The 7,240-nt window shown below is 45.1% G+C and overlaps 1 long non-coding RNA gene across 1 annotated transcript in view; it reads left to right on the plus strand.

Annotated features, from left to right (window-relative positions):
- The window catches only part of LOC142027311 (uncharacterized), a 33,034-nt gene extending 26,793 nt beyond the window's left edge, over window positions 1-6,241 (plus strand). The window contains exon 3 of the long non-coding RNA XR_012649086.1: window positions 4,311-6,241. This is a non-coding gene — a long non-coding RNA (uncharacterized LOC142027311). The remainder of the gene's footprint in view (window positions 1-4,310) is intronic.
- Window positions 6,242-7,240: the final 999 nt, after the last annotated feature.

A 7,240-nucleotide genomic window follows, 5' to 3' on the forward strand; every position in this document is an offset into this window, starting at 1 on the left:
CAAAGAACAATGGTTGTCTTTCAAACTGATCCAGTGACGACTTTATAGAATCATAGAATAGTTCGGGTTGGAAGGGACCTTTAAAGGTCATCTAGTCCAACCCCCCTTCAAGAAGCAGGGACACCTTCCACTAGACCAGGTTGCTCAGAGACCCATCCAGCCTGACCCTGAATGTTTCCAGGGATGGGGTATCTACCACCTCTCTGGGCAACCTGTTCCACTGTTTCACCACCCTCATCATAAAAAATGTCTTCCTTATATCTAGTCTAAAGCTACCCTCTTTTAGTTTAAAACCATTACGCCTTGTCCTATCACTAGAGCCCCTGCTAAAAAGTTTGTCCCCTTCTTTATTATAAGCCCCTTTAAGTATTGAAAGGCTGGAATAAGGTGTCCCCAGAGCCCCCTTCTCTCCAGGCTGAACAACCCCAGCTCTCAGCCTGTCCTCATAGGAGAGGCTTTCCAGCCCTCCGATCATTTTTGTGACCCTCCTCTGGACCTGCTCCAACAGGTCCATGTCTTTCCTGTGCTGAGAACTCCAGAGCTGGATGCAGTACTCCAGGTGGGGTCTCACCAGTGCAGAGTAGAGGGGCAGAATTGCCTCCTTCAACCTGCTAGTCACACTTCTTTTGATGCAGGCCAGGATAGAGTTGGCTTTTTGGGCTGCAAGTGCATATTGCCGGCTCACGTCCAGCTTTTCATCCACCAGTACCCCCAAGTCCTTCTCCACAGGGCTGCTCTCAATCCCTTCATTCCCCAGCCTGTATTGATATTGGGGTTTGCCCTGACCCCATGGTCCCATGCAGGACCTCGCACATGGCCTTGTTGAACCTCATGAGGTTCACATGGGCCCATTTCTTGAGCTTGTGCAGGCCCCTCTGAATGGCATCCTGTCCCTCAGACATGTCAACTGCACCACTTAGCTTGGTGTTGTCTGCAAACTTGCTGAGGGTGCACTCAATCCCACTGTCTATGTCATTGATGAAGATCTTAAACAGTACTGGTCCCAATAAGGACCCCTGAGTCACTGATGTCCATCTGGACATTGAGCTGTTCTCCACTACCCTCTGGATGTGACCATCCAACCAATTCCTTATCCACCAAACAGTCCATCCATCAAATCCATATCCAATTCAGAGAAAAGGATGTTGCGGAGGACCATGTCAAAGGCCTTACAGAAGTCCAGATAGATGACATCCGTAGCTCTTCCCTTGTCCTCTGATGTAGTCACTCCACCATAGAAGGCCACTAGGTTGGTCAGGCAAGATTTGCCCTTGGTGAAGCCATGCTGGCTGTCTTGAATCACCTCCCTGTACTCCATGTGCCTTAGCATAGCGTCTAGGAGGTTCTGTTCCATGATCTTCCTAGGCAGAGATGTAAGGCTGACAGTTCAGTAGTTCCCCAGGTTCTCCTTTCTACACTTTTTAAAACTGGGTGCAACGTTTCCCTTTTTCCAGTCACGGGGGACTTCACCTGACTGCCATGACTTTTCAAATATCATGGAGAGTGGCTTGGCAACTACATCAGCCAATTTCATCAGTACTCTGGGTTGCACCTTGTCAGATCCCATAGACTTATGTATGTTCAGGTTCCTCAGGTGGTCACAAACCAGATCTTCTCTTACAGTGGGAGGGACTTTGCTCCCCTAGTCCCTGCCTTGAGGTCCATTCACTAGAGAGGTGTGGGAAGAGATTGCCCATGAAGACTTAGGTAAAAATGTTGTTGAGTACCTCAGCCTTCTCCTAATCTATTGTTACTGGTTTGCCAGCTGTATTCACCATGGAGGGTATACTTCCTTTGACCTTCTTTTTCTGGTTGACATACCTGTAGAAGCCCTTCTTATTATTCTTTATGTCCCTTGCCAAGTTCAGCTCCAGCTGCGCCTTGGCCTTCCTGACCCCATCCCTACACAACCAGATGGCAGTGTCCCTATGGTCTTCCCAGGATACCTGTCCCTGCTTCCACTGCCTGTGCATTTCCTTCTTGCCCTTTAGTTTGACCAGCAGGTCTTGACTCATCCATGCTGGTCTCTTGCCTTCCTTTCCTGATTTCTTACACCTGGGGATCGAGAGCTCTTGTGCTCTATGGAAAGCATCCTTAAAGATCTGCCAACTCTATTCTTCTCCCTTGTCCCTGAGGGCAGTTTCCCAGGGGGTCCTATTGACTAACTCCTTGATCAGCTGAAAGTTTGCTTTCCTAAAATTCAGGGTCCTGACTTTACTTTTCATCTGTCCCATATCCCTTAGGACTGTGAACTCCAGTACATGATCACTGCAGCCCAGGCTGCCTCCAATCTTTACATCACTGCTGTTGTGTGACATCACTTGGGTTGGTGACCATCAGGTTCAATAACGCATTCCCTCTGGCAGGACTGTCTATTGCCTGGCTTAAGAAGTTATCCTTGATGCACTCCAGGAGTCTCCTGGATTGCCTACAGCCACAGTGCTACTTTTGCAAGAGATGCTGGGGTGGTTGAAGTCCCCCAGCAGGACGAGAGCCTGCGAACACAATGCCTCCTGTAGCTGAAGTAAGAAGGCTTCGTCAATAGGCTCCCATTGACTGGGCAGCCTGTACTAAACACCAACCACAAGGTTCCCTTTGTTGCCTCAGTCTCTAATTGTTACCCATAAGCTTTCAATGTGCTTGTGGCTATTCCTCAGAGAGAGCTCTTCACAATCTACCCATTTCTTGACATAGAGAGCAACCCCTCCACCCCTCCTTCCCCACCAGTCCCTTCTGAACAGCCTGTAGCTATCGATAGCTGCACTCCAGTCATGGGATTCATCCCACCAAGTTTCAGTAACGGCAACTAGGTTGTAGCTTTCTAGCAGCACGGTGGCTTCCAGCTCCTCCTGTTTGTTGCCCATGCTGTGTCCATTGGTGCAGAGGCACTTCAGCTGGGCTGTCAGCTGTGTCACCTTTTTAGAGGAACACATCTTAATTCCTTTGAGGTATTTCACTGCTGTTCCCCTGTTGGTTCCTATTACCTCGGGATCCTCTGGTTCATCTCTGTAAGATTTCAAGTGTGCTCCACTGTACCCAGCACATCTCAGAGCAACAGGCTGAGGGCCATCACTAGCACCCTGTCCCTCTAACCTCCCACAGCTTGTCACAGGCGAGCCTGATATTATCCCCCTCCTCCTTCAAGTCTAGTTTAAAGCTCTGTCAGTAAGCCCTGCTAGCTCATGAGCAGACCCTCTTCTCCCCTTGAGAAAGATGAATCCCATCTGGCGCCAGCAGGCCTGGTACCATGCAGGCCATCCCATTATCAAAAAAAACCAAATTGTGGTGGTGGCACATGCCATGGAGCCATATTCTTCTTTGATGAAGAATACCTAAGTGTTACATGCCTTCTTTGGACTAAGCAGCATTGGTCCCATAAATAAATATGGGACTGCTGTATGAGAGGAGAGGCTCCTGTTAGCCCTGTACCACAGGTACCGCAGTTTTGGAGTTGGGAAGTTTATATTGGACAGAAAATAAGTATCACAAAGACTAGCAAATTAACATGTACTTTTTTCTTATTTCTGCTAGAATGATTCTCACCAAACTCAGCAGTAAACAATGCATATTTGTAAAATAAATTAATTAAAAGCTGGGGCAAATGGGACTATCAGTTTTAATCATATTTTGCAGCATAGTATTATTCCAGCATTAAAAGTAGCAAGACAGAGAAAATAAGGTTTATGCTTAAAGTCAGAGTCTTAGATTATTAGGCTATGTTTCCACATCTACCATAATATTTTTAGTCTCAGTATAACTTTTTTTTCTGTGATTTCAGGGTGTATGAACTAATTAATTCTGTAGAACAGAAAATCTGAGACTTAATTTTGTTGTAATAGCATTAAATTCTTTACTAAACATATGAATATGGGATATGTCTTCTTTTTAATACTAATGATTATGCTTATGAGTACTGAAAATGTATAGTGACACTTAATGGGGTGCAGAATATGGAATATGACAGTATCCTCACACCAATATGTTTGCAAGTCAAAAAAAGAGAAAAAAAAGTAAAATATTTCCACTATTGGCAAGACTGGTATAAACATGTACAGCTAAGTGTGTCCAAAAATAGAACTTGATGTATTTTGGTTGCTTTTAACTTTTTTAAGCTTATATACAGCAGAATGGTATTTTCTGTTACCTCAGAATGGATTTTTTTCTTTTTTAACCAAATTATCTTGGTTTTGAGAGTAAGACCAAGAAAAATCACACTTGATGCTAAAAAAAATTCTGATAATTCTTTTTTGTCCTTGACACTGTGCAATGGTGACTTAGTATTCAATAGGAAACTGGCTTTTGTTTTGTAGTTATGCCTTTACCATCTAAATGGCATCTTGCCCTCAATGACTCAGGAGACTCGAGAGAGGATCTGTCATGCCTTAACTGAATTACTGAAGAAGGAATTGGGTGCTGATGGAGAGCAGAACTGGCAAGAAGAAAGAAAGAACAGGTCAGAAGAGTGACTGGGATGGGATAATTGGAAATAGAAGGGGACGAGGCGAATACTGGAGGAGTCCTCCATACTGGTTCTTCATCCCATTCCCAATTCTGTGTTATCTGCCAGAGAGATTGCATCGGCAATAGCCTGCTTAGGAACACAACTCTGTTTAACACTGACCATCGTCAATCCTGTTCACTGAATGAATCAAGGTTTTGGAGAAAAAAATAACTCATTAACCTGGAATGCAGTTTGCATTGTGACATGGATACTGTAGGATACTGAATTCAGATTGCAGACGGAAAGTTCTGCTTTGTTCATAATTTGTAAGTACTTAACTTTGCAGACAATGCTATTTTAATGGGGCTTATCTTGAGCTTCTTTCATGCAGCAGTTTTGAAAACCTGCACCTGCCAAGACAAAAATCCATCAGGTGGGACATGATTTGTGCCATCAGCAATCTTTGGCCCATCAGATGAACACAACAGACCTAACACTAGAATTAACGGGTTAAATTGTCCCAGGGTTAGTGTGTTATTCTGCACAAGGACCAGCACTTTAAAGGGCTGCAATATATTTCTTGCTAACAGGTTTCATGCTATTTACAGGGGATAGAAAAATGCAAAGACAAAGGGCACAGAAACATCAAGTTCCTTTTTTGCAGAGACCCTTCTGCTCTATAATCTACTACATCCCGCTTCCTTTTGCTTTCATCTAATCCTACTTGTTCTGGCTTTGAGTTTTATTCATTCCTCTTTTATGCATGCCTTTAAACAGCTGTCTATCTCTTCATCTGTAGACTTTCGCCTTCTCTGCTGCTGCCTACCTACCTTATAAACTCAGAAAGCAACTCCTTTGCACCTCTGACTGATGTCTTCTTCCAAAATCTGCATATCCATATCCAGCCCTCTTTCTGTTCAGCTTGTTTTCTGTCTGGCTTCTGTAATGTTGCTTTCTTTTTGTCTTCCTTGTGGTGGGTTTCATTTTGAGCACCTCTCTTTGTCTGGCTTATGCAGGGAGAGGCATCTGACAGCATGGGACAGACCTCCAGCATTCAGCTTCAGTTCCTGGCTCTAGAAATGCAAAAGGAGACGTGTTGCTTGGCCCAAGACTTGAATATACTCTTTATTGAGATATTCGTCAGGTCTCAAGAGTTAGTTAGCTAGTTAGTTAGACAGGTCTAATTTCAGTCTTCTTTCAGAAGTCTCCACAGAGCATATGCCAATTGTGGCTGATTCTGAAAGCTTATAAATTGCTCCTGCTTGCAAAAAATGATAGATTCCTTCTCTAAATCCTATGTGACTAGAGCTCCTCAGCAGACAGGTTACAAACTTTATTGAGGGGGCAGGGCAGATGGACGGTACTTTCTATTCTTTTTCTCAGAAATTGGGTCATCCCAAAAAACCTGATAGTGAATGTCATCTTGAATGGTTAAAGCATTCTTGTAGTAGGGATTATAGGACAATTTTTTGTACAGGATAAAACTATATTTAAAAACAGGAATAAATAATGTATTTTTTTTCTGAATAATTAATTTTTTGGCTTCCTAAAAACCTTTTAAAAACAAGATTGTAGTATATGCACGTAACTGTGTTTGTGGCCTGATAATGAACTCTTGCCTTTGCGGTGTGGTCTGGAGTGTATGTTTCCCTTTGCTTTGGCTTACTGTGTAAACAAATACACTTTTAAAAAAAAAATTGTTCTGAGAATTGTTACATTCTCGCCTTTGTGACTCAACATTGTCTTCCTGAGGCCTGGATGCAGTGGCATGTTATTTGTGATGACAGGCTATGCAGTATCAACGCCCCCCCCACCCCCCCCCAAAAAAAAAAAAAAAAAAACAACTTAGCTGTAGTGACTGCAGTCAGCTCTAACCACAGTGGAAAGCCGCTCCAAGCACAGAGCAGCTGTGGGCAGTGTATGCTCAGACTGCTGTCAGGGCAGCCCTGCAGTCCTTTTGGAAGTACAAAGCCCTCATGGCACTGCAAAGCAGGATGAGGAGCTGGAAGTAGTTAGCAAAGTGATACAGAAAGGTTATTAACATGGAGCAGCAATTTATTTCCATCATAGACCCAACAAAATCCCATGGATTTCCTTTCTAAGAATCCCTCTGCAGCATTTAAATTGCTCTGACTTGAAATCTCTCTCTCTCTGCCTTGGAAAATAGAATGAAAATGCATTCATATAAGCTGAATGATGTAGAAACTCTGTATTTATTTAACGGGGACAAACTACAAAGCACGCTTTGAAGGAAGAGGGAGAATGTGTCGGGGTGCAGGCAGGGACAGGTGCTCCCTGGGCACTGGGAGGCAGCCGAGCAGGGCAGGGGCCTGGCAGCCAGGGTCTGGCCCACCACCCCAGCCAGGAGCAGGGCAGCCGGGGTGGGAGCAGGCAGAGGCAGCCCCCGTTCCCGGGCGTCAGGCTCTTGGTGGGGACCAGGGTGGGCAGCTCCAGGGTGGGACATCAGCCCAGAGGCCGGGCAGGGCAGGGCTGAGGCGAGCTGGAGACCGGCTCTGCTGCAGCATCGCTGGGGCAGGGGCTGGTGGCCCCAGGGGCTGACAGGGGGCCCTGGGCCCTGGGCAGGGTGGGGAGAGGCGCTGGGGGAGGCTCGGCAGGGCTGGTAAGACCTGTCGGTGCCATCAGGGCCCTGATGGAATATTTGACAGAGGGGTTTTTTTATTTGCATTCTTTTTAAGAAAAGAAACATACAGTAAAGTTCTGAGGAAGGGGAAGCAAGTCCTAAAGAGTCAATTTTTTCAACTCCCTATCTTGTAACAACCGAAATTCAGCAATAAAACT

This window comes from Buteo buteo, chromosome Z (genome assembly GCF_964188355.1).
Source record: "Buteo buteo chromosome Z, bButBut1.hap1.1, whole genome shotgun sequence".
Classification (NCBI taxonomy): domain Eukaryota; kingdom Metazoa; phylum Chordata; class Aves; order Accipitriformes; family Accipitridae; genus Buteo; species Buteo buteo.